Source organism: Podarcis vaucheri (genome assembly GCF_965113315.1).
Source record: "Podarcis vaucheri genome assembly, chromosome: 4".
NCBI lineage: Eukaryota > Metazoa > Chordata > Lepidosauria > Squamata > Lacertidae > Podarcis > Podarcis vaucheri.
In genome coordinates this window covers 77,651,685-77,679,068 of record NC_138762.1, presented here as the reverse complement: position 1 = coordinate 77,679,068, position 27,384 = coordinate 77,651,685, and the positions used below count along the sequence as shown (strand labels likewise).

At 42.7% G+C, this 27,384-nt stretch overlaps 1 protein-coding gene and 1 long non-coding RNA gene across 9 annotated transcripts in view; one reads left to right on the top strand and one right to left on the bottom strand.

The window, feature by feature from the left end:
* AFF3 (ALF transcription elongation factor 3) overlaps positions 1–27,384 on the top strand; it is a 224,539-nt gene that overhangs the window by 70,786 nt on the left and 126,369 nt on the right. The window lies entirely within an intron of this gene.
* The window catches only part of LOC309530937, a 103,663-nt gene that overhangs the window by 22,343 nt on the left and 53,936 nt on the right, over positions 1–27,384 (bottom strand). The window contains exon 2 of the long non-coding RNA XR_014218973.1: positions 13,281–13,369. This is a non-coding gene — a long non-coding RNA (uncharacterized lncRNA). The remainder of the gene's footprint in view (positions 1–13,280; positions 13,370–27,384) is intronic.

Sequence of the window (27,384 nt, the reverse complement as noted above, 5' to 3'; positions counted from 1 at the left end):
AATGAGGGTGAAAGAGGAGAGCGCAAAATATGGTCTGAAGCTCAACATCAAAAAAACGAAGATAATGGCCACTGGGCCCATCACCTCCTGGCAAATAGATGGGGAAGAAATGGAGGCAGTGAGAGATTTTACTTTCTTGGGCTCCATGATCAATGCAGATAGTGACAGTCACGAAATTAAAAGACGCCTGCTCCTTGGGAGAAAGGCGTTGGCAAACCTAGGTAAAGGTAAAGGTACCTCTGCCCGTACGGGCCAGTCTTGACAGACTCTAGGGTTGTGCGCTCATCTCTCTCTAGAGGCCGGGAGCCGGCGCCATCCGCAGACGCTTCCGGGTCACATGGCCAGTGTGACATTGCTGCTCTGGCGAGCCGGCACCAGCGCAGCACACGGAACGCCGTTTACCTTCCCGCTATAAAGCGGTACCTATTTATCTACTTGCACTTTAAGCATGCTTTCGAACTGCTAAGTGTGCAGGAGCTGGGACCGAACGACAGGAGCTCACCCCGCCGCGGGGATTCGAACCGCCGACCATACGACCGGCAAGTCCTAGGAACTGTGGTTTTACCCACAGCGCCACCCGCGTCCCTTGGCAAACCTAGACAGCATATTAAAAAGCAGAGACGTCACCTTGCCAACAAAGGTCCGTATAGTTAAAGCCATGGTTTTCCCAGTAGTAATGTATGGAAGTGAGAGCTGGACCATAAAGAAGGCTGATTGCTGAAGAATTGATGCTTTTGAATTATGGTGCTAGAGGAGACTCTTGAGAGTCCCATGGACTGCAAGAAGATCAAACGCATCCATTCTTAAGGAAATTAGCCCTGGATGCTCACTGGAAGGACAGATCGTGAAGCTGAGGCTCCAATACTTTGGCCACCTCATGAGAAGAGAAGACTCCCTGGAAAAGACCCTGATGTTGGGAAAGATGGAGGGCACAAGGAGAAGGGGACGACAGAGGACAAGATGGTTGGACAGTGTTCTTGAAGCGACAAACATGAGTCTGACCAAGCTGCGGGAGGCAGTGGAAGACAGGGGTGCCTGGCGTGCTCTGGTCCATGGGGTCATGAAGAGTCGGACACGACTAAACAACAACAACAGGATGGGGTAGGAGAAGGATGTGCTTTTTTTAAAAAAAAACAACACTGCCCCATTTTCACGGGCATGTCTCTGATTATGTTCATCTACAGAGAATGACCGCTCCCCACATCAAATGGGGGGCGCCTTTTGTGTGGTTGCGCGCAGCCCCCCGGATCCCAGTGCGGCTCCTGCTAGTTCAGGTCATCTTCCCCAGGCTGGATACCTGGAGGTCTCTGCCTACCTCCGCCAATTGCCCAATCCTGCCTGGGGAGGCGTTGCCAGGGGATCGGCCAGGTAAGGGGAGGGACCATCCTGCCCACACAACAGAAGGTGAATCCTACCTGCGAAGTGTCAGTTGGCTCCAGAGCTTCTCCCACCCTGCCCTCCCTCAGTCAAGTCTTCTTTTGCAGGTTAACCTCTTCTCCACAGGTACGCAGATGCTGCTACGTCAGGGCCAGAAAGGAATTTTCCTGCATCGGCAGGTTTTGCCTTTTCTGTAGCAAAACGTCACGACTTTGGTGGTTTCAGGCCTTGGGCGGAATCCTTTAGTCTATCTTCCTAAATGGGGACGGGGTGAAGCGGTGACACCCCCCCTTGTGGCGGGGATCCCAGAGTTCCCCGTTAAAGGGGTATTGAGGGGAGGCATTGACCATACGCCGAGAGGTTGTCATTGCTGTCCCCTCCGGCAGCGAAACGGGGGGGTGGGCTCTCTGCTTGAACATATGTTCTCCAGAGCCAGCCCAATCCACACACACTCTGGATAACCCTGATGTCTCCCAGATCCCCAGCTGGGGACTGGGAAGGATAAATGCCCAATGCCTGAGCCAAGGTCTCCCTACATCTGAAATTTAATAAAATTGTGGCCAATTTTAATCCCATAGCATGTTGTCTTGAGTCATTATTCCACTCGGGTGTCGCCTGGGGTTGGGGGGGACTCTGCCTGTCCATGCAGCTAAATTTGGCAGTTGTATAGTAGGCACATTTCACTAAAAACACGAGGTCTGGCTTAAAAAAAACACAAAAAAACTTTTGACTGAAAGCTGTTTATAATTATTTTAAGAGTCTTCAGGGTACCAGACAATTATTATTTTTCTACTTTAAAATGTCTCGATTGCGTCCCATGATCATTAAGACTTAATTTTTTGTATCTATAGCAAAAACTACTAATCATTCACTGATCTCCACTGAGCAGTAGTAGAAAAAGAAATGCTATTTTCGTATTCTGCACATCACGACTCTCATTAAAATCTCATAGAAATGATGCATTCTACTTGGGATACACCGATTATAAAATAAATATGTCTGAGTTTGTGTTTTTGGGCTTGTGCCCTGGCTCCCAGTGGTAAACTTAGTCTATTAATGTCTGATGCTTTAAAGAAACACAAAAGCCCTCAGGCTAGTTTTGTATTGCAATATCTCAGAATAGTGGCTGCATGTATTAATCAGAGCTTTCAAACGAAAGTAGTAAATTGTCCTTGATCTTCAGTAACTCGGGGCCAATGCATATAGCCACAAATGGGGCTTCTTATAAAAATCCATGCACACTTAAAAAAACCAATATGCCTGGATTAAATGTGCATGTTGAGGTAAAACCCGCTGTGTAAAGTGCGAGTATGGTATACTGTCTGTTTCACAATCATGTAATAACTAAGTGAAGTACCATTATGGAATGCATCATTATAATGTTAATGCTCATGCTATAGTTGTGAGAACATCACAGTGAAAGACCTAAAAGAAACAGAAATAGGACTGGTCTGCACAGCTTATTGTCTCACTGCCAGTGACAGACTGGGACTAAAAATCAGCCCCAGCGTATGAAGCCCAGTGTGGCCCACATGGAAGAGGGAACGTGCTTGGTTTATTCTGCTCTGCAGGGTAGGACTTGAACCAGTGGCTTCAAGTTACAAGAAAGGGGATTCCGACTAAACACACGGAAAAACTTTCTGACAGTAAGAGCTGTTTGACAATGCGCTAGCTAGCATACCATCAGTTCTTTGAAAAGCTCATCTCTTCCCATTTAATCTAGTTCACCAGGGGGAATAAATATTTTACTGTTTGTAAAAAAAATTAGTCTGCTTTGCATCTTCTGTGTAAAATGATTTTTATTTATACACTGGGCATTTAAAAACAACAACAACCACCTGTAAGCTTGGATAAATATCTCTATTCTCTTTTGAAACTACTCATCTGTATCCTGATAAACATGTCATGTTGAAGCATGAACAGGATCTTGCTGGTACAATAGATCCTCGCCCGTCCCATCCCCATGGGCCATGTTAACAGGTGGGCGACTCTATGCACTTTAGTACTTTTCTTTCTTCTTTTGCAACCCAACTTGAAGGCAAGGCTTTAGGCAAGGGGTTGTCTGCACTATGGAGAACTCCTGTGGGAGGCCTTCCAGAGTTTAGGAACTCCCTAGTGAGGCTGAAGGGTGGCGCTGTGGGTAAAACCTCAGTGCCTAGGGCTTGCCGATCGCATGGTCGGCGGTTCGAATCCCCGCGGCGGGTTGAGCTCTCGTCTTTCGGTCCCAGCTCCTGCCCACCTAGCAGTTCGAAAGCACCCTTAAGTGCAAGTAGATAAATAGGTACCGCTTTATAGCGGGAAGGTAAACGGCGTTTCTGTGTGCTGCGCTGGTGCTGGCTCGCCAGAGCAGCTTCGTCACGCTGGCCACGTGACCCGGAAGTGTCTGTGGACAGCGCTGGCTCCCGGCCTCTTAAGTGAGATGGGCGCATAACCCTAGAGTCAGACACGACTGGCCCGTACGGGCAGGGGTACCTTTACCTTTACCTTTTAGTGAGGCTGATCCTAGTGTAGGGTTGCTACCTGTCCCTTATAATAAGGGATTGCCCCTTATTTCGAGGAAAAATGCTGCAACCTTTAAGGGACGCAGTTTGTCCCTTATTTCTGCCTTGTTTTCTTCTCCTTCCCTCTTCTGCTGAGGTGAGTGCTGAGCTCAGCTTCTCCTTCCCTTACATCTCTACCAGCGCTATTGCCTCCTTCCTGCCTGTCCGCATTCTCTGTCTCTGTCTGTCTGTCTCTCCTTTCCCTACCTTACCCCCCCCCATTATACTAAATCCAGTGAGTGACACAGATGCGGCCCAATGGATGGCCGCAGAGGACGGTGAGCGTTTGGGGATGGGATGTAGGGGCAGGGCTGAGAAAGAATGGAGTGACTTTGGAGGAGTCAGGGGGAGGGATTGCTTTGAAGTCATTTCTGTACGTAAGTGTCCAGCTGTATCAGACTAAAGTCCACTCTGGTCCAGTATGCTGAGTCCCACAGCAGCCACCCACAGCCAAAATCTTCCAAGTACCCAGAAAATAGGATCTTGTTGCCAGGACACCATAGTCCCACCGTTTTAGATCTGCAGCTTGGCTCAAACTAGCCCTGCTCCAAATTCCACCCCCTAGTTTTCGTTTCCATGAAAGAGGTGTTGTTTCTGTCTCTTTAGTGGAGAGCAGAAGAACTTCGAAGAAACTTTGTGGATTGGGTTGTGTGTGTGGTTCTGCTGCTGAGGTGGCCAAGCTGTCTTTTTTAATGGATGAACTTGTTTTTGTTTTAAATACTCTAAGGAGTATATTTAAATGCTCTAAGGCAGGGGTCGGCAAGGTTTACCTCGCCTGGGCCGGTTCACTCCAGCGGAGATCCTTCCGTGGGCCAGATTGCGCACCTGCCCACGACTTCCGGTGTCTGTGCAGACACGATTTTCAGCGCCGCGGAAGCAAGTTCCTGCACTGTGCTGGTTTAGCGCAGTGCGCGGGGACTCAAGCGGGTGGCTCGGTTTGGGGGCGGCTCGGAGGCCGGTTAAACAACCCCCATGGGCCCCATGTGGCCCATGGGCTTTAGGTTGCCGACCCCTGCTCTAATGATTCTAAGCCTAAAAATACATGTCAATGCATAGAGTTGTGTGTGTGCCTCAGAATCTCTTACGTGTTGAGTTTGTAAATTGTGCCATCATTTCCTTTAAAAACTAGACACTCTGAAAATAATGCCCTGGGTTTAAAAAAAACCAAAAGTCTTCTGAAAATATATATTTTTTTGTATGCAACAAATGTGAGTGGAAGGCACTGTATTAGGGCAATCCATAACAAATGTTAAATATAAAGGGAGAGGAATATAGCACTTGTGACAATTAATGTTAATACAGTTTGCAGATTGCTTGAAAGGACATTATAGTGTTGCACATACTTATGCAGCAGAGCTTTTTGAAACAAAGCCATTTTTCTGCTTTCTAATGAATGCTGTATTGTTGGTCTACCTGATCAACAGAAAACCACTGTAAATAGGATTCCTCAAAATTTTATCTGTTTTTACCCAGTGGAGGAAATCCTGTCTAATATAATTAGATACCTGCAGGCATGTCAGAAATAATTGAAACGTTTACGCTGAAGATCAATACATTCAAAATTTTGGCAGGAGAGTCTGCCACCTATATGACCCGAACATAATTTATATTTAAGACATTCAATTATATTTAGAAAGGTGCTGGGGTTTTTTAATTGATTGTCATTTTTTAAAACAACAACAACACATCAGCATGTGTATCACCCCACTGTATGTTTTTAAAGGCTCATGCAAGACACATAGATGTCTGACGAATAGTATTTAAATGGTGGAAGGGAAAATACGATTGAAAGTGTACGTGTCTTATTGTCTATCCAGGTAGGGCTGCTGACAGCATCTCAAATAGCTTTCCTGTCGCCATGTGGGAGGTGATGGTAGTAGAGGTGGTAATAATGATGATGATGTGAGAAAATGTGTGCGTAAACAGATTTAATGACAAGTGACAGGGCTGCTGCTTTCACTGAGACACAGATGTAAAAATGAACAGCACCTAACCATCAACACCCCCACCTTTCCACTGGTCAGAGATATACTTTTGGGGAAAGATAGCCAGCGAGGTTAAAGCGATTTCATAGTGCCCTAAGTGTATTGAAAGCATCCATTATTTTGTCAATTGCAAAGTTAAAACTGGCCAGCTTAGTTACTTTACCTAACCTCACTCCAACATTGTAACCTCCTTTTTTTTTTAATTTCACATCGGAGTTCAAAAATATTTCAAGATGAAATGAAATCATTAATTTGGATTTAAATGGAAGAACTCAGGCAGAACTGGCTTCAACCAAGCAAAGAAAACAACAACATGTAAAGGCACCATTTTTGTTGAGAAATATGTGATATTGGAAACAAGTGGTGAGATTTCTCAGTTCATCATTAGTGTTTAAGTAGAAAGAGGCATGTGATTTTTCCACATAGGGGACACAATAGAAACAAAACAAAATCCATACAATTAAATATAGTACACTGATCTCGATAGCCTAGCTTTCTCCGGAATACACCCATTGTTTATATGAGTCCTTCAGTATTTCCTAAATACATTGGGGGATTTTTCCATATGACTAATCAGATCTATTAATTCCAGTAGGTTTATTTGAGTACAACTTAGTTGAGCCAAACTTAGTACCTTGATTCTCAAACGCCTTGGTACTCAAACAACTTGGAACCCAAACACTGCAAACCTGGAAGTAAGTGTTCCGGTTTGCGAACTTTTTTCGGAAGCTGAATATTGTTATGTTTCCGATTTGAGTGCCACAGTTCCGTTTTGAGTGTCACATTGAGGTCTGTCTATTTATTTTGTGCTTTTGTTTTTGCGGCTCTCTTTTTTTGTTTTTGTGACTGCGTGGAACCCAGTTCAGCTACTGACTGATTGATTGTGTGACTGCAGCACATTGTTTATTGCTTTCGTTTTATGGATCAGTGGTCTCATTAGATAGTAAAATTCATGTTAAATTGCTGTTTTAGGGGTTGTTTTTAAAAGTCTGGAACAAATTAATCCATTTTGCATTACTTTCTATGGGAAAGCGTGCCTTGGTTTTGGAACACTTTGGTTTTGGAATGGACTTCTGGAACGGATTCAGTTTGAGAACTAAGGTACCACTGTAAGTTCAGACAGTAGTGAGTTAAATGGACCAACTGTATGGCTGGAAGTAAGGCTATAACCTGTATTTGACCCAGTCTTCTTCACGAGATGAGTGCTGATTCAAACCTGGATCTTCCCTGTCCTAGTCTGATACTCTAACCACCAGACCACGCTGGCTGTATTTTATTATTATAAGCCACTCGTCATTGTGCTAGTGTTTCCTCCTGTTCCACTTCACTGACTGATGCTTGCAGGAGACGTGAAATGCTAACACCACGATGACATAAAAATTATTCCAACTACATGCTACTGGAAAGAGTTGGCAGTTGTGGGCAGTGGCATGGTCAGGGGTATGCATATATGTGTCTCCTATAACATGCTGTTTAGCCTCGTTTTTTCTGTGAAATGAAACATGATATCATGTCAGGCTCCTTCATCTTGTTCCTGATATCCTTGCAAGACCACACATAAAACAGGCTCAAAATGAATTATATGCATAGATCACAATAGCCAGCCAAGATTCGGTGGCTCACATCCAAATTAATTAGCATTCAGCTTGGGAAAAGCAAAACACACACACAAAAGATGGAATAATGTCCTCAAAATATTCTAACGAACAAACTTAGGCTGTGTACACATTGCCGTTTTAGTCTGGCTCCAGTGCTCTCCCAACCACTGGCTTTTGAATCTGTTCAGACGCAACGTTACCTATGATGCAGAGCTGACCTGTTGTTTCTTGAAAAATACTGCCGCTTATTGCATTTTCCAGCAAACCAGTTTCAGTCTGGAAGAAAATCTGAAAGTGCATTCCCTTCACAGTAAAGCAGGGGTTTGAACGTTTGAGACAGCCATTGCTCGTGCGCAGATGGCAGTGCATGCACAGATGACAGTACTATGAATTGGAGTTTGGGAGGGTTGAAAGGGCAGGTAAACCAAACAGATAATGGTGCATGGGGTGTTGGAAAGGGGTAGTACCTCTGGTGGGGGATGCATTGTGCGCCTTCTGGAGTGGTTTGTCCGCCATTGGTCCCCAGCCTGCACTCAGCATTACCACCAAGTACGAGGGAACAGAAACATGGCAAATTTCAAAATCACTGTAGTTTCCGTGCTTCCAAAATCCGTACTTCCATCTCCGGGCATTTGTTGTTTTTTTGAAGTCAAGTAGGAAAGGGGTGTCATTTTGACTTTTTCCAGGTGTGAAAATGTTAGGCCATCTCTTGTCTTCAAATCCTTTGATTGGACAGATGGATCAGTCTTGAGCATTCTTTGAAAGTGTCCTCTTCATTGCAAGGCCTGATGCAAAATTGCCTCTTTGTAGAGATGAAGGATGCAGCTATGTGGTGACACTGTATATCAAGATAAGATATTGTGGTGGATAACTTCTAGAAGAAGATGATGCAAAGAAGTTCTGAGAAATAGCTGAGCAGCGTTCTTTCAAGCATAGGGTTTTTCCAAAGCAAATATGCTTCCTTTTCTTCCGGCAAGAGGCAGTGTAGGATGTACAAGGGGGGAACAACAACAACAACAACAACAACAACTAGTGCTGTTTCTCCTTATTCCTCAGTGTCAGATACATCCTCACATTAACATCTTCCCTTGTAAGTGGTTTGTACAGTAGCTAGATTCTTAGGAAGAGGATGGAATATTTCTGCAAGAGGCAATGATCAATAATCGACATTTATACTACTCAGAGCAAAACATAAGATGCACAAGGCACAAGCTAGAAGGTTAATACTGCCTAACTCATAAAAAATATTAACTTTATAGAGCCAAACATTCAGTAAGGAATATAGGACCTACCTAGATGAGACATGAGACATCTGTGATCAGATCTCCCAGTGTTTCTGGGGTTTGTCTTTCTTTCTTAAAAGCAGCGATGGGCTCTCTGACATGGACCAGGAGTGTGGTGCTAGGAGAAAGCCCCTTTAACACTTTTCTCCAATACGTGTTCCTGTTGTAAATGTTGAGTCTGGCAGGGTTGATATGGCCCTGGGAACATAAGAGCTTCCAGGCTACTCTAAAGCTTTGATGGAGCAAATGCTCACAGTTCTCCTAGGTGCTGCCCTCTGGACTTCTATATCTTGCCACAGACAAAAACGAACTTTCTACATGCACTCATTCATGAATTTTTGCATATCCCCAGTCATGTGTCTTCTACACAATTCATGCAACAGAATGAGCATGTCTATCCACGTTTTGTCTCTATATACATAAAAACTTCAAGGGGCCCAATTTAACCAATGAATCACACTAATGGAAGCCAGTGCAAGGTCTTCCACTAATGCATTGGGACCAGGGCCATCTTTAGCATATGCGCTGCCAGGGTGCAAAGATCCGCCCAGCGCCCCAAAATTTAGTTTAGCCCCCAAATGAACTTTATGTCACTATTATCATTTGAGAAATAACGCTCATGCCTGCGCGGCTCCAAAAGGAGTTTGTGTGTGTGTGTGTTTTGTTTAAAACCTGCTTTTCTGAAGAAGACAAAGAACACACTAGGAGTTGGTGTAAAGACTCCACTCATGCGCTAGAGGAGCTGGGAGGGCCCTTGCGAGTGTGCATATACGAGTTCCTCTTGGGAAGGTTCTGGAGCCTGTGCGCAAGATCAGTTGTGTCAAAGGTGCTGCTGACCCCGCTGCCACATAGCAGCTCAATACAATATGCTTAGGTGGCTTCAGCAGCGGGCGCCTGGCGCCCCCCAGAATTCGGCACCCAGGTGTCCCGCACCCCTTGCACCCCTGGGTAAGACGGCCCTGGTTGGGACTTTCCATCCCCTCTCCTCCCCTTGTGGGCCCCTGCCCCCCAATTGGCTGTGTGGGGATTGGGGAACCCCCAAAACAGCATGGGCGAAGGAAAGGGGAGATCATTCTGTCTGACAAGCTGACATCCTCGCCCTGACAGAGCAATATCCTTAGCACTTCATCGAATTCCTCCCGCAATTCTCTGCACATTTCCTAAAAATGGGAATCTATGGCAGATCCTGAACTATCAGGCCCAGTGATATCACTGAATTGTACTGAGTTCCAACACTTTGAAGCAGTGTTCCACTCATTTGATGATGCGTTCTCCCAGTATGCCCACAAAATGTGCTCCAGATGGTCGCTCAGCCATTTGAAGCAGATTTTGAGGGTGCAGGGGAGGCTGCAGGGGAGAGGAGAAGAGGAGAAAAATTCCACGGTGTAAAGCAGAAGTATTTTGTGTGACTGGGATGGCAATGTTTGATGCACTGTATCTTCTCCCCCAGCTGTAATCAATTATACATCCCCAACATTTCTTTGCAAGGCAGATTTTCCAAATGCAAGTTGGTTGTATTATGCAACAAGGTGGAGCACGTCTGTAATGAAAAGCCAATGTAGAAACTGATCTGCAAATATGTAATTAGCAAGATATTTCATAAAATGAAGGCTGTATGTTGTTAGACCTCAAGGCCTGTCAGAGAAGACTGTGGGACATGAAGACTCACGCAATTGTCATTCCTCATGAAAGCCTTGAGTGAGTGAGTTTCAAGCTGGTACCAAATAAGATTTATGTCTGAAAAGTTGTAAAACACCACCTCACTTATGGCAAACAGGTCTCAGGGGGGCTGAAGAGCTTTAGTCTCCCTCAAGTATTATATGATTGGAGCTTAATAGTGTCTAGGATCCAAAGAAGGAAGGTGTTTGCACAGGAAAAAACTAAATGCATGGCTGAAATATCACTTAAATGTTTTCTCCATAGTAATTCCCCCTGACAAAGAGGCAAGTTCCTGCAACAGTTTAAAAAGTGAGGGCTTGAGTATCTTTGAAAACCGTTGCAGAGAAAAATGCGGGGGGGAGTGCATTCATGATTTCCCCCCAGATTCTCTTATCCTTCCTTTGGATTCTCATTATTACATTAGAGTAATGTGCAATTCCATTGCGTTTAATAGAGTAGTGTAAATTAATTCCAGCATTTCTGGAATTTTAATAAGGAGACCACTGTCAGGTTTTATGCTACTTTAACATTCATTATTCAAAGTTTGAACCGTGGGTGGGATTTATCTGTTCTTTTGTTTTTAGTCTTCACTAGCTCAAAATGCTTTTTTTGTAAATATTTTCCTCCAAGCAAGCAAGCATTCTCGACTGCACACTCAGGGCGGTTATTTATTATGCTTAATGGCAGCTTATAGTAAGTCGTAAATTAAAGGAACAACTTATATGGTGTTTTTAGGTGTGCCAAGGGTATGCCATTTTGCTAATAATTTGTACTAATGTAAATTGTGAAGTGACATTTATGAACTGTGTTTGGCGTCATACATAAAACTCCGGCTAAATGTAGAAACATTGATCTGCTGTTTTATGAGCCAATACTTTTGTACAGGTCAGAGTAGTTTTTGCCCCGAGCCTTTACTAAGGCCAGAGTGTTAAGTTAATAAATGGAAGGTTTAAATTTTATAGACTAATCACTTGGAGTAATCAAAATTTGCTTTTCAGTAGCCGAGTGTGATGTTTACTATCTCCTTGCTTTGTAGAAAATGTTGCGTTACGGCCTTGTAGCAATTGTGCATTTTCTAAAGCCTTTGTGAATTTTTATCCCTACTTCAGCAAACGAAACACACAAGAGCCTAGGATGACCCTACTAGATCAAGCCAATAGCCCATCTAGTCCAAAATCCTGTTCTCACAATGCCTACAAGTTGAGCAGGACAGCAACAGCACACATAAATTGGTGCTGTATCTCCCTGAAAAGTGAGAAAGTATGCATTATGCTATGCGTTTAATATGTTGGAGTTGCACAAAAGGCATATAAACTGCAGATATGTAATATAACTATGGGCAAATGTGAAAAGTATATGATATTTCTAAAGTTTCTCCTGGTTATAGAGGTGAAGTTGGAGAACAATTAGGTATCCCAAAAAGTTTTGAAAGCGGTGCTTTATTTTCTGGGGGTATGCAGGGGTACGCATACCACTAAAGATTTTGTGAATCTATGTTTGGCCTCATTGAGAGGCAGTATTTCAATATGAGTAGGAAAATGAGAGTACCCCTAAACATTTTTAAAGGGGGAAAAAGCACTGTTTGAAAGTATAAATCAGTTTTCTACATTTTCTCTCGTGTGTGTGTGTGTGTGTGTGTGTGTGTGTGATCACCTGACCTCATTTCTATTTAATGTACCTTAAACTTAAATAGGGTTGCCATATTTCAAAAAGTAAAAACCAGGACACCCTCCCGGCAGATGTCAAAGAGTTAATAAAACGGGGGTTTTTTCAGCCGGAACTCTCTGGAACTCAGTTCCAGCACCTCTCAGGTGGGTGCCATTGAGAACGGGGGAGGTGTTCATGGTAAGTTCTGGCACCTCTTTTTCTAGAAAAATAGAACTGTAAACAGCTATATAAATTTTTGTAGATATCTGAAGCCCGTCCTGTTTTGGGAAGCTTTTAATGTGTGGTGGGGTTTTTTCTTCTTTCCCTCTGTATTTTTGTTGGAAACTGCCCAAAGTAGCTGGGGCAACCCAGTCGGATGAGCAGGGTATAATAAATTTGTTGTTGTGGTCAGGGATTTTTTTTCCAGTTCCAGCACCTGTCAGGTGGGCACCATTGCCATTGTAAGAGAACAAGAGAGGCGTTTATGGTTAGTTTGGCACCTCCTTTTCTAGACAAATATCACTGAATTGATGATGATGCTGAAGAAGAAGAAGAATACATGTGGAGTTTGGCATGGCATTCCACCTCCGCTGTTCCATCTAGGCAGCAGATTAGTTGATCCCTGAGCAAAGTAGGATTCCTCCCCACTCCACAATCCATGTTGTTTGGGTGAAAGGAGACTTTACTTACTCTACACTGCAGTTTCTGTAGGGTTAACATTTGTGATTGGTTGTCCTAACAAGACCAGCCCTACCGCAACAGTGGTGGTGGTGGCGGCGGGGGAGTCAGCACAGGCTAAATATCTGAAAAATAAATAAATATAAGGTCTTAACAATATATGGATGCATTGTAAGAGAAGGGGTTAATTGAGCCTCTCCAGGGGGGAGTTTCAGAGTCTGGGTGCCACAACTAAAAAGGCCCAGTCTCTCTTGGTTCCTCCTTCAGTGGTGGTGGAACCCAGAGCAGCACTGATGGGAGGTTCATGTGAGAGCAAGAGGAGGCTCTTCATATATCCTGGTTCCAAACTGCTTAGGGCTTTGTGAAGAATACCCAGCCCTCATTAAATACAGATTGTACAAACATGGAATAGTATGCTTGGTAAAACAGGCTCCTGAAATTGTTCTGGCTGCCACGTTTTGACTCAGCAAATCACGTTTTATATAAAGGTTTGTTAGCAGAGTCTACTCTTACCTGAAATGAAACATTTTCAAATTCCTGGTGGGGGTGTTTTTTTGTAGCTTTACATCTTTGGTTTTATTCCGATGCCAATTTGAACAACCCTGCAGAATCCAAATATGTACAAGTGTTTATAAACATGCCGTTATAAAATATTAGTGTCTTTTGTCTGTGTAAAGATAGGGAAACAAACTGAACATTTATTGAGGGACCGGTCTACAAATTATTCTTTGGCAATAGAAATACATTTTGTGACAAACCTAAATCAACTTAAAAAAAAAAATCATAGAGGTAAAAATGGCAGTGTATAGATGGAGCACATTCAGTATAAGGTGAAGCTTTTTTATGCTATGCATGAATGCCTTTGCTGAAAATGGGAAATCTAAACAGCTGCACTATTGTATTCAATTGCTGTCAAAAAATAATGATTTGCTGAGTCTAATAGATCACCATTTGGTCTTGGCAGCTGTTACTGGCAGGTTATACAGTACAGAATACATGCTGTGCATGCTATATTTCTGTCTTGCTGGGGTTTCCTACTATAAAGATAGTAAGATATGCAGCCAAATCAAAAGTTAATAGCATCGGACCAGGAGTTCTTAACCTGTGGGCCAGGAATATGCATAAAGAGGGATCATATGGTCCTTGTTTTTCCTTCATTTCATAGCTTTTAATAAAACATAATATGTTTCCAGCTCTTACGCTAGATCGCGAAAATGACCTTGAAAATTGTGAGCTGAATATATCTATGTGTGTGTATTGCAGCCGTGCTTCGTGAGATCGGCAGATAGCTTGAAAAAAGCTTTAAGCAACACATGCTGCTCCATTAGTTCCAATCAAAGCACTCTGGGCTTTTTTATTCTCTAGCCAAAGATTTTCACATTTCTCCGAATGAGTTCGCAGACTCTCATTGTGTGCCTCAAGAGGGGTGCAAACATGTGTCATGGTGCTTCTTCCAAATGGAAGAAAGGAGGCATTACTGAGGTTTTTTAATATTATTATTATTATTATTAATTTATAATGTTTGAAAACATGATGCGTTTTCAAGTATGGTAGGGGAGGGGACACCACACACAGTACAATATTTATTTTGTTCCTTGACTGTAGTTTTCAAATGGCGCTTCAGGGAACTCTGTGATTCCTCGGAAGCTTATCAGGGGTTCATTGGTGACAAGATCCAAGATGGAAGAAGAGCGTCCCTGAAAGACACTGCGTGATAGTGACAGGCGGTTCAGTCACTAGACGGCACTGGACTTAGTTGTATCTGGATGAATTCAGGAGTTTCCTGTTGCTGTTCTGTTTATGTTGAAGAGGTGCAGTGGGGTGTTCCTAACCTGGCCTTCCTAGTATGCAGGTTACTGCTGGTAGCCAAGTCAAGAGAGAGGGGGGAAGGGAGGCATAGCAGTAAGAACCTTGGATTGACTCACCTGCTGCACCTGCACCCACCTCCTTCCTTGCCACCTTGCCTTTCTCCCTCTGGTAGCAACCTCCACACTGGGAAGCTTGGTGAGCATGTTACCCCACCCCATGCCATCCTGCCAGCCATTACTGGTTCTGTTCTAGCTCCTTGACCAGGGTGCCGTCTTAAGTCCTCCACGATGCACAGCTTGCTTCTGTGCTAGGATGGGCAATAACGTCTCTGCTAGGTGAAGCTGCAGAGGAGTACAGCTGGCTGGCTGCATTCTAGGCTGTTCTTTCCATCACACAGAAATCTGAGAGGCTTGGCTAGCACTTTGCAAGAGTATGCAATACAGTGGTACCTCAGGTTACATACGGTATGCTTCGGGTTACATATGCTTCGGGTTACGGACTCCGCTAACCCAGAAATAGTACCTCGGGTTAAGAACTTTGCTTCAGGATAAGAACAGAAATTGTGCAGTGGCAGCAGCAGGAGGCCCCACTAGCTAAAGTGGTGCTTCAGGTTAAGAACAGTTTCAGGTTAAGAACAGACCTCCGGAACGAAGTAAGTACGTAACCAGAGGTACCGCTGTAACTGACTTTCCCCAATAACCCTTAAAAAAATAATTTTTAAAAATCATTGCGACATTCAGGGTTTGTGCCGGATATGAGAGATATTCCCCAGTGGCTCCCCATAGGGGGAAAAAACCATTTGAAAACCACTCCTTTAAGGCACAAAAATTCATAATATTATTATGAATTTTTAAAGTCAAAATGTACTCGTAAAAACCCCAGCCGAAGTTCCTTCTCGGTTTGCCTTACTCTCAACGCAGTATTGGATATTGCTGGCATCCGCCTGTCTCAAAAGACAACAGAGAGCACCTCGGGGGGGGGGGGAGTGAAGTCAAATCACTGGAGAATCACAGCACCTTCTGTAGCCGCAGAGACTGGGAACTCGTAACTGCTGCCTCCTGTGTTGTTTTTGCAGTGTTAGCAACACCAAAAGTGATCTCTCTGGGGGACAAACCTGGGCAGTGTGTATGGGGGATGCTGGGCTTGGCCTCAGTGATGTGCCCCAAAGGAAAGCAGAGCAATACGTTTGGCACCAGCTTGGCTGCAGGAGTTGCTAGTAGGAGGCATACAAGGCGCTATGCAACCGTCTTAGGGATTTGCGTATGTATTTGTGTATGTCCATATGCTGTATGGAATCTTAAATGTTTATATTATTTTTCTTTTCTATTTTATATTGTACACCCACCCACCCGCACACCAATGGAAGTTGATTGGAGATCTGTTTGGTGACAAGCAACTAGCAAGTTTAATTAGGAATAATAAGGCTAAAGCTATGGGATGCAAATCGACCCAGTTACTTACTTAGCCCAGATCCTTCAGCACATGTATTGCTTTTTAAGGAGTGTGTAATTCTTTTTTAAAAAAAACACCCTCATCCTTTTGCATCATCGGTGAGGATATCCGCCCCACAATTGTTATTGTTAGTATTTTAATTTGGGAACTCATTGAAGAGTTGCTTATCTCCTGTCTTTCCAAACTTCAGAATTGCCCGTGTTCCTTTCATGGTAACATTCGTCAAAAATTATGCTGCCTTCACCCCTTCTAAAATAACAGTGAAGATAAATGGATCGATTGACCCCAAGAGCAGTTTATTTATCCCTTTAGTCACACTTCAGTAGTAAAATCAATATTTCTCTGAAATATCTGATATTACAGTGGTTCCAGTAAATACTGACGCTCCTGAACTATGTGTGTGAGAGAACAGAAATTTATTATCAGGTTAGATATTTTAGTATCTTTATTGATTTTTCTGCGAATGCTTATGAAGTTTTTTTATTTATCTGTATCTAAATGAGTGACACCTGCTGCTGTGTGGGGGTGGTGGGAGCCCCCCCCCCCAGTAATCAAAGCCCTGTTGAAGGAAAAAGAAAACTCATATCTAACAATCTTAGTAAAATGTACCTTGTCAGGATTTTATGCTTATTTTGAAATGATGCACTGTCTAGTGGACTGTGTTTTCTCATAGTGCCCCTTTGTTGGACAAATGCGCAGTATGGTAGGCCCCCCCCCTCTTTTTTAATACAGATGTTGACACCACTTGATGTATAACTACTAAATTGTTTTGGAGTGCTGGGTGGCTAATGGATTGCTGTATGGATGGAGCAAAGGGAACAGAACTGATAGAGAAGGTGCTGGAAAAGGGGTCATGTTTGCCTCTATCTGCTTATGTACATTTCTTAATTGAACATAATGACAACTGATAGAAAAACATTATCTCAAATCAAATCTTTCTACTGTAATCCACACATGCTTAAGCTTAAATGGAAATGGTGTGCATATATAGTGGGGGGAAATTGCAATGAAAGTTCTGCAACAGATTTGAGGTGGAATTGAGGCCCCTAGTGAACCACAGAGAAAAAAGATCTGGTGTAGTTGGTAGTGCTGGTGATGGTTCCTTCAGCTTGTTTACTTTCACTCCAGTGGTTGTCTCATGCATGTGGTTATGTGCAGTTGCCTTTGTAGCTTGAGACAACAATCCTCCAAACGTTTACATCAGAATAGCTCTATTGAAGTGTTGGATACCAGGTAGGCAGCCTTGCTAGGATTGTAATCTGATAACAGTGTGGTTCATAGAACTACCCTCAAGGTTGTAGCTTGATGTTTGATTTTATCTAAAAGAATGGGAGCAGGTTACAAGTGATTTTAAAATACTCATATAGACAGACAGGCGGATAGATAGACCAGCTATTAAATATAGAATACATACAATGCTGGTGTGTCTCAAACCCTCGGTGAGTTAGGGACTTCCTCTGCATGTGAAGACAAGACTCCGGCAGATTGAGCGTACGAGACAATTTCAGCTCGGACTTTTCCGACCTACCTTACTGAATCAAATGCACACCCACAGCTGGAGAGGTCTGAATTGCAGCCTAGATGTCTGTTATTGGCAGTCTGTTGGTGGCAGTAATGACAAATTAGAGATGGTTTTGGCTCTTCCCTATTCTGCTGGAACTTGGTATCGCTTCATAGTGGCACGAGTGTTTCAAAATATTTTATTTTGTGCCCTCTTGCCACAGTTCCTTCCCCCTACAATTGCGCCCCAAGTGACCTTATCCTTGGTCATCAAAATCAGCCAAAACGTTATTTTTTAAAAATATAGGTCTGGAATAGGAAGCAGGGACCTGTTTGTGAAGAGCAGCCAGGTGGAAAGAGTAATCCTAACCTGTGCAGAGAGAAGGTGCATGCTTCCTTGTTTTAGGATCTGCATAAGTGGCAGCAGTGCTATTGGAGCTGAGAGTTTCCTTTCAGCTGCAATGCTGTTAATTCCTTAGGAAGGAGAAAATCTGTGTAGAGAGGGCACTGCCGGCCGTTGCTGTTTCTTAAGAAACTCTTCCATCACCTATTCATACTGGTATCTCTTGTGTCCATTTCTTCCGCTGGAGATGGTGTATGGAAGCAGAGCATGACCAAACGATGGAGGTTAGGGAACTGACTTATTACACTACAAAATAACATACGCCAGGGGTGGCTAACCTTTGTCCCTCCAGATGTTGTTGGACTCCAACTTGGCAATAGAATTGAAATATTGCCCACATAATTGTGGAAATTGTTTGATCGTTTTTAAAGCCTGTAGCTTTTGTATTTTATCTCCAATCCAAATCTTCATTACTGTCGTAGACCAGCATAAGGTAAAAGCACCTCCATACATAAATGAAACATGCCAGATAGGCAATAATGCAACTGCAGAAATAGAGGGTGCACACAATCATCCTCTCAGTTACAGCAGACCAGCATAAGATAAAAACACATAAAACATGTAAATTAGACAGTCGGTTTTAGACCCACTGTGTGGCACATACCCTCCTCCGACGTATGTCAATCATAGCAGCACAACATCTGGCAACTGAATATGTTATATCAGGATTTATATCTTGGAGCAGTAAAGAGATATGGAATTGCCCTGTGTGTCCTGGAAATTTGTGTATTATTGGAAGGATAAACCTAGCATGTATGTTTGTGAAATACTAGCAGTGGAGGAAAAAAACATGTCCATTTTTTTCACTTTATCTTATTTTACATTGCTTGAATAAGTTTTGGCTCGTAAGTGGTTTATAGATTGGGTTGTTGTTGTTGTTTTTTTAAAAAAATAGCAACAACACCAACAAGAACTCCCATCAGTCCTAACCAGCTTGGCCAGTGGGTGATGGGAATTGTAGTCCAACAGCATCTGGAGTGCCACCCTTACTATACGGCATGTGCTTCTTTTAGACAAAACAATCAGATGAGATATACTTTAACAATACATGATCATATTTGGCCCTGTTTGCTGAAAACTTATAAGCAATGAAGTGTGCTGCTGCTTCCCTCCTTTCTTCTTGAAAATTGTCGTTAACACAAGGAGTAATGTTTTTAAGAGGTCAAAAGACACAATGCAGTGCCATAATTTTTATGACCATCAAATTAATTTATTTATCCATTGCCTGCACCTAATGGAGATTGACTCTCCTGGTTCCCTGCTGTAATGATGTTCACTGAGTTGAAAATGAAGATGTTGGAGGATAAAAGTAGTGCTCTGACTGCTATTGATTAACTGTCTTGTTTGCTTCATTGTTCAGGCTTCATTAGCCTCTTGGGCAGAGAGGCACCCCAGTATAGCATCCCTGACACCTTGCTGAAAAGACGCAGGCTTTTAAAATGACAGCTTTACTTAAAATACAGTTTGATGTACAATTATTGATGGCATAGGCAAAGACAACACCTGATAAGTTAGAACAGAAATACAAACAAACAAATAACAACTCACTGAACTATACTCATATCAGCCTCATATCAACAATAGTCTGGAAAAAAATGTTATTAGGTTTTAGATATATTAACTGCAATAGTATTTTACAAAACACACACACACCCCCAAAACAGCAGAAGAAATAGTAAAGGAAAATGTGGTATTTTAAGAGCTGGCCCAATACAGTGGTACCTTGGGTTACAGACGCTTCAGGTTGCAGGCGCTTCAGGTTACAGACTCTGCTAACCCAGAAATAGTACCTCGGGTTAAGAACTTTGCTTCAGGATGAGAACAGAAATCATGCGGCAGCAGCGGGAGGCCCCATATCTAAAGTGGTGCTTCAGGTTAAGAACAGTTTCAGGTTAAGAACGGACCTCCGGAACGAATTCAGTACGTAACCAGAGGTACCACTGTACTTTTGCTGAGCCTTCCCACCACAAGGGCCATCAGCTGAAAAAATATTGTGGTGCCATGCAGATACCAGTTCCTGCTCTCATCTATCTCATGCCCCCCCCCCATTTTGGGAGGGCAGTGCAGGGCACCCAACCTTCACCCTGCTGACCCCATCCCTCGCCCCGTCTCTGGCTCACCCACTTGCCCTCTCCTTTCTCCTCCCCCATCCCACCTTCCTTTCTCCAGTTGGGAGAAGCAGTGTGTGCCAGGCCAACCTTCTGGCAGGCTATGCCTAGCCTGCGCAGCTTCCCATCTTTTGGTCCCTCACCCTGGCGTGACCAGCATGGGGCACCAACATCGGGACATTCGGGACTGGGGACAGAAGCCTGCCATAATTGTTCATGTTACAATGTTATGAAAGATGGAGTCATCTTTTTTCTTTAACCACCATGTCATCTGGCAGCTCCCCTCTATCACTGACAATTCACTGCAAACCTCATGGTTTTGTGCTACACGTATTTGTAATCATGAGGTTCTCATGGTCTTCTTTTCATCATGGGCACAATTCAGAAGAAAGTAGGTATGCTTAAGAAACATTGAAATCAATATGAGGCCCAAGGAGTGTTCAGTGGTGTGTGTGTGTGTCCTATTGATTTTATTATGATGTGCCCAGTAGCCTTACCATCATCCAGATTATGTTTGAGAAAGGGCTTTGTACATGGAATGATACATGCACATAAAGATGGGGAGGGAGGTTCCTGCCCCAAGCAGAGTTCACCCAAATGTGAAAAATCTCTATGCACGTAAATTGCTTGTAGACACTATTCCACCATAATTGTTGGCAGATTCGGGGTGGGTAGCCTCCACAACCACCTTCACACATTCCTTGAATGCATGGGTGGGTTCACTTCATCTCCCCAATGAGAGGTAAGCAGGCAAATAAAACATTAAGTCCCATGGATTTGAATGGAACTGAAAAACACAAAAACCTCCTTTAGATGATCATTTTTCTGTATTTTTTTCTTAAACATTTTGGAACAGCCATTGCATCTTTCTAACACATCCGATCAGAGGTGTACCAAAGCTCCCTTGTTCCATTGGCAAGGAACTGTATTGGTGCCCCAGGAGATGGGAGGGCAGGCAAGCAAGCTCCTAGTCACACCTAGCAAATACAGAGAGGAGTGATTTTTGCAGTTCCTGGAACTTGGTGGGGGCCAATCTGGACAACCCCTAGGGTTCGCCCCCACATCAGATACGTGATAAATGCATTTAATTACCACCCACTCTTCCCAGTCTGCCTCCAGATAAGATATTGTACATGTGTTTGTGTATAAATTCATGCATGCACATTAATTAAAGTTAAAATATGGAACTTACTTCTGTCCTTGTGATTAGAATGTGTAAATTTCATGGCAGCAGATAGTAAGAAAGCTTGAACTGGATTAATTTTTAATCCTCTCCCTCCCCCTTTAATAGTGGTGTTTGTTTTGTGGATAATCTATGTAGCTAGGTAAAATGGAGAAGCCCGAAACATCTGCTAATCCTGTCACAATCAGAATGGTTTTGTTTTTTTGTTTTTACCAAAGCAATGCCAGTTAAATGCAAATATGTATTTCAGGTCAAATACAAATTTCTGTGTATTATTATTTTCATTTTATAATTGCACTAAAAGCAACTGAGTAAGGCCTGGATTGTAAACCTCCTTGGTAACAATATGTATGCTACCTTGAGTTCCATTATGAAAGGAAGGTGGGATATAAAAGTAAGCGCTATTGGCAAAACATTTGCATGGCCTGAACTGGGCCCATAAAATATACAAATGGTGAGGAGTTTGTTCAGCAGATGCAGAAATGGGGGGAAAATGCAGAAAAATGATTTAACACATACAAAGATGTTTTTGAATGAATCAGACTTTGCTATTTAATTTACATTTCGAGGGCTCATTAGGATGATGAATGACACTGGTGGAGAACAAAACATACTTCCGGAACAAAAGAAAATCTCTGTAGCCTAATAACATTTTATGCCAGCACTTACATTTGTCAGAAGTGGATGCTATTTATCCCTATGATTATTTAAAAATCATTTTTATTGTCCTTTGTTCTGTGTCCTCTTCTGGGAATTTTAATTCAGAGTTTTGACACCTGCTTATTAACTTGCCTGAAGTATGGAGTACAAAGGCTCGTGCTATATAAATAATTCTAACCAGCTATGTTTATATTACTGGCAGCTGTACACAAATTAGCTCAATTTGGATTTATTTCATCTCAAAATAAGAAAGCATTCCAGACAGTGTCACCTTTAACTCACTCATACACTACTGAGATGGTGAAGCGCTAATAAATTGTTTAATACCTGGGCCACGGGCATGTCACTTTCTGGGGAGAGACCTGCAAGAGTGTCTGATTGTCTGATTCTACTTCTCCCTCTCCCCCTCCCTCCCTCCCTCTCTCTCTCTCTCGCACACACACACACACACCCTGCATACCCTCCAACATTCATCAGATGAAAATAGGGACATTTCTCACCCCCCACAACTGACCCTCTGAAAACCCCCCCCCCATTTTTTGTGACTGCAGACTTTTCCCCATCAGAAGAAGGGCGAGAAATAGGACACTGCGCACACACCCTCCACCATTCATTAGAAAACCCCTTAATCCTGATTTTATTTTATTCCTTGGCAGATTTGCAAAATAAAAGCACACACCAATATATATATATATTTTAGAAAGGGGCAAGTTTAGACGCAGATGCACAAAAGCATTTTTTAAAATAAAAAAAGACTCCTTGCACTCCGCTTCACTCCGCTTGAAATATGGCAGCCCTAATTAAAACAAATACTGCTGCTCCCCACTGAGTGTGTTTGAGTGTGTATATACCACATGATTGTAAGAAACCTCTCAGTTGTTTACAAAAATATAAAGTAACACATTAGCATTATTGATTAATTAAAAAAAACAAACCCAAACCCCTGATTTTTAAAAACGAAAAGCTAAAAAAGCTAAAAGCTAAAAAGACATTAAAACACTTCTACGTGCCTGGATAGGTTTGCCTAAACAAAAATGTCTTAAGCAGACAGCAAAAAGAATACAGCAAAAGGAACCTGCCTAAGGTCAATAGGCAAAGTTAGTGCTGCCACACTAAGAGATTGAATCCTTACACATGTGGTATGAGTATTATGTGGCAGCTGTAGCAGGGCCAGATCCGCAGATTGAAGTGGCTGAGTGGGTATGTATGGGGTAAGGTGATCCTGCAAATAAACTGGTCCCAAACGGTTAGGGTTGTGATTACATCTTAGAAAGTCAAAGACACTGCAGAGAGAGTTGATAACCCTTAACCCGCTTAGAATTTATCCTACCTAATGTGAAAACTCTTCCCCATCTTGGCTATGTTGGAGAGAGAAGCTGGTTGTGATGAATTACTGGGGAAGAGAAAGACAATCTATATGGTCTGCACATACTGGATAAGATTTGGAAACTTGAGTCCATTGTTGTGGATTTATTTTAGTAGTGTTATACCTTTTAAATTCCACATTCACCCAACGTTTTCATATTCTGTCCAAAGAGGGTGTCAGGTATTTTACCATTCATGACCCACCATGTCCCCCCAAAAGCTTTGTGCACACTTAAACAAATACATATACACTTGTGCATTTGTTTATAAATGCAAAGAGCATTTCACAACATCATGCACATTCGAACTGCATCTGAAGATAAAATGTTAGTATGTTTGGGTGCATTACGCCTCATTATCTAATTGCTTCTTCAGTATTCTGCAAACGACCTGATGTTTCCACACAGTATAGCCACACAGTATAAATGTTGCATGTATACACATTTGTTTCCTGAGTTTCCTGCTGCCCAAAAATAGTTCTGTAGTTCCATCAGTGCATGAGTCAGAGCTCTGGAGGATGAAAGAAATCAGAAATTGCATTTGCATGTGGTAAGGAAATACTTCAGTGTAAGCTTTCCATAGAAGTGTGGAACAGTAAGTGCCATACAGCTTTAGTTTATTCATTATGAAATGATGTGGAAGTGTTTGATCTTACACTTTTCCTTCCATAGTCAGTCCTGACTTTCTTTAATGAGTTTGGATGACAATACAAACAGCTACAGTGAAACAGCAAGACTGATTTTCCCCAAGAGCAACTGTACTGCTTATTCGTAATGCAAGTTTGTTTCAATCTCTTTCTGCAGTGGTTGCTCTGACAGAGAGATCACTGGTTTAATTTTCTTTTCCAAATACATGAACAACCTCACACATGTCAGTGTATATTCCTATTCAATGTGTAAGATATCAATGAACAAATTCTGTGTTTTTCCAGACACACACACACATATTATATCCCCTTTTCAACATGGTGTAGCAATGTTTCTATGATTTATGCAGCTTGATGTGAAATATTTTCTATTAAGGTTAATCAATTAAGGGTCAAAGCCAGTGCATAAATGAATAAATGTTGCAGTTCTTTTCCAAAAAGGGTTCTGCTTTGCACACTTGTATGCACGTGGAACCAGATATCATTGCATAGGATATTAGCCTTCATGTCTGTTTTTGTGAATTTCTAAAGGCATTTACATTTTTTTATTTATTTTTAAAAACAGCACTCCATATGAATATATTTGCTTTCATTTGTTGCTCATCTTCATCCCTTCTATTTTCCTTCTTTGCCCCCACGGCCATTTCATCCGGTTGTGGCGAACCATGTGGATTTTATTCAAAGACATCAGGAGGCCACATTTGACATGGTGGCAACATAAACACTCGTAAAGAAAAGCATACACAGCACCTCAGCCAATCAGATTAAAGAATGTGAGGGCAAAAAGTAAGGCTAGGGAAATGAGAGTGGAGGAGGACGAAAATGGGGTCGAAATGAAGCTGCAGCTGAGGACGTTGAACACCATCAAAACGCATAAGATCATCAAGATTAGCTGAGGTTTCGTTCTTTGTTTTGCATTAACTCTTGGGCTATGGAGACTGAGCCAATCTCAAAGTAGCTATTCAAATGTTTGGGGAAAGGGTCATAGCTCAGTGGTAGAAGATCTGCTTTGCAGGCAAAAGGTTCCAGGTTCGATCTTCCTTTTCTCCATGAAATCCTGGGAGAGCTGCTGTCAGTCTTTGTAGATAGTACTGAGCTACATGGACCTATGGCAGGCATAGGCAAACTCCGGCCCTCCAGATGTTTGGGACTACAATTCCCATCACCCCTGACCACTGGTCCTGTTGGCTAGGGATGATGGGAATTGTAGTCCCAAACATCTGGAGGGCTGGAGTTTGCCTATGCCTGACCTATGGTCTTACTCTGTATAAGGCAGCAGCATCCTATGTCCCTAGCGTGAGAAAATATTAAGCAAATATTCACCCCTATAAGTTCTTCCAATTCTCTGAACATACTACTTTTTTATTTATGCTTCTGCTTTGCTATTCACCCACCGCACACAAAAGAAACTCAAAGCAGCTAACAACAATACAGTACGCGCAACAATTAAACCAAACAAAATGCATTAAATAGCCACACCAAGTTTTGATTCCATTCAAAGTAGAATTTGTTTTTTTTCCTTCATTCAGATCCAAGTAGGGTCAAGGCCATTAAGAGGATTTGTGGACTAGCAGACATCAAATTAACACTCCCCCTCGCCAGAATGTAGAGTGGACCAGATGGATGTATCTACTCCCATTTCCAAGTAATTGGGCACTCGCACTAAGCGTAATTAGTTTTCTTTCTTTAAGCCAAGGCGTTAAAAGTGAGTCACTACTTCCAGTGATGGCACATTAGTGGACACACTATGGGCATTCTCTTGGCCTCCCAAAGTCACAAACTTCCCCATAAGCCCCCAATAAGACGTTCTGGCTAGGTGTCCAGATTCCTCTACTCAAAAGGGTGATTGACTACTTTAACCTGTTCCTGACCGGGCTCAGGAAAGACAACATTTGGTGCTCAGTTGAAGGGGTCTTCTAATTGATCAAACAACAAAATCCCCTACAGAGTAATGATAATTAGTACAGTGGTACCCCTGGTTGCGAACAGGATCCATTCTGGAGGCCTGTTTTCAACATGAAAAGAGCGCAACCTGCAACGGCGTGTCTGTGCACGCACGGGTTGCGATTCGCCGCTTCTGCACATTTGCATGACATCATTTTGCGCTTCTGCGTATATACGAGCGGTGAAACCCGGAAGTAACCCTTTCCGGTACTTCCGGGTCGCTGCGGGACAAAAACTGAAAGAACGTAACATGAAGTGGACGTAACATGAGGTATGACTTATGGCCTTCTTTCTTTACCTTATGTCTGTACCATTCAGGCAGAACTGCAGGTCCCTGGATGCTTTGGTGAAAAGCTTTGGTCTCACTATTCACCATCCAGTGCTCAGCATGAGAGGGAAAGGCACTTCTAATTTCATTGTGCAGGCCAGCAGTGACAACTACAGAAACAGATTTTTGGGAGCAGGTATCAGAAGGCCTTATCTCCAGCCCCCTTTGTGCAATGCACTCAAGCGCAGATCAGAGGGGTGTCTCTGTGAGAGTGCAAGAGAGAGAGAGAGAGAGCATTGGCTTTTTGTTCAGGTGTAAAAGTATTTAAGGTCAGCACCCCAAATAAATCTTATGTAATAGTTTCTTTATTATGAATTTGTGGCCGTAGCCTTGGTCCATTCTTAATATTTCAAGATGGCTTTGGAAATATCTGTGGTCTTATCCGTGTTGCAGATTATGGACAATATTGATACGATTTCTCAAATGATTAGATTTTTCTTTATGTTCAAAGAACTCCATCTATTCAGTGATTTATGATTCATTTAATTAGAAAAGCTCTTAACGCTCAGGCAGAGTACAGGATTCTCCCCTCCCCCACCGCCATCCAAGCCCAAAGGTGCATTCATCGTAAAATAATAAAATTTGTTCTGTTCACTAAAACCTTTATAATTATTCAGTAATGATAGAACAAGAGCTGATTAATAGGTTATTAATTGTTATAACCTTTTAAACATATGAAGCGAACACTCTTAGGGGCTTTTTTTATAGCCACGGAGAAATGGGCTGAGGTCTTTCCCCCATCGTAGTAACTGATAAATGACTATGCTATAATTTCCAGATATCCTTAATAGTGCATGAGCCAGGGTGAAAATTACTTCGAAACAGGATAATACTACCTGTGGCTTTTGGGGTTCTCGTTAATGGCAAGTATTCCATCATCAGATAAATGTTCAGTGTTTTTCTAGCTTGGGGGAAAGGGCAACAACTTGTCTCCCCTTCCTGGCTTTTCCCGGATGCTCTCCTTCCATTATTCTATGTTCTTTCCCTCTCCTCACATCCCACGCCCATTCCTCAACCTCCATAGGGACACCTCCCCCACCCAGGCAGGTATGGTGGAAGCAGTTTCTATGGCCCATGGGAATTTCCCCATATTCAGACTGCAGTGATACCCACAGATTCTTGAAGTAGGTGATTCTTCAGTTCCCCATCCTCCTTGCCAACTGAAGAGGAGACCTGCAGAGCTTTTCGGCCTTAGCCTTAACTCCCCCTTTTTTTTTTG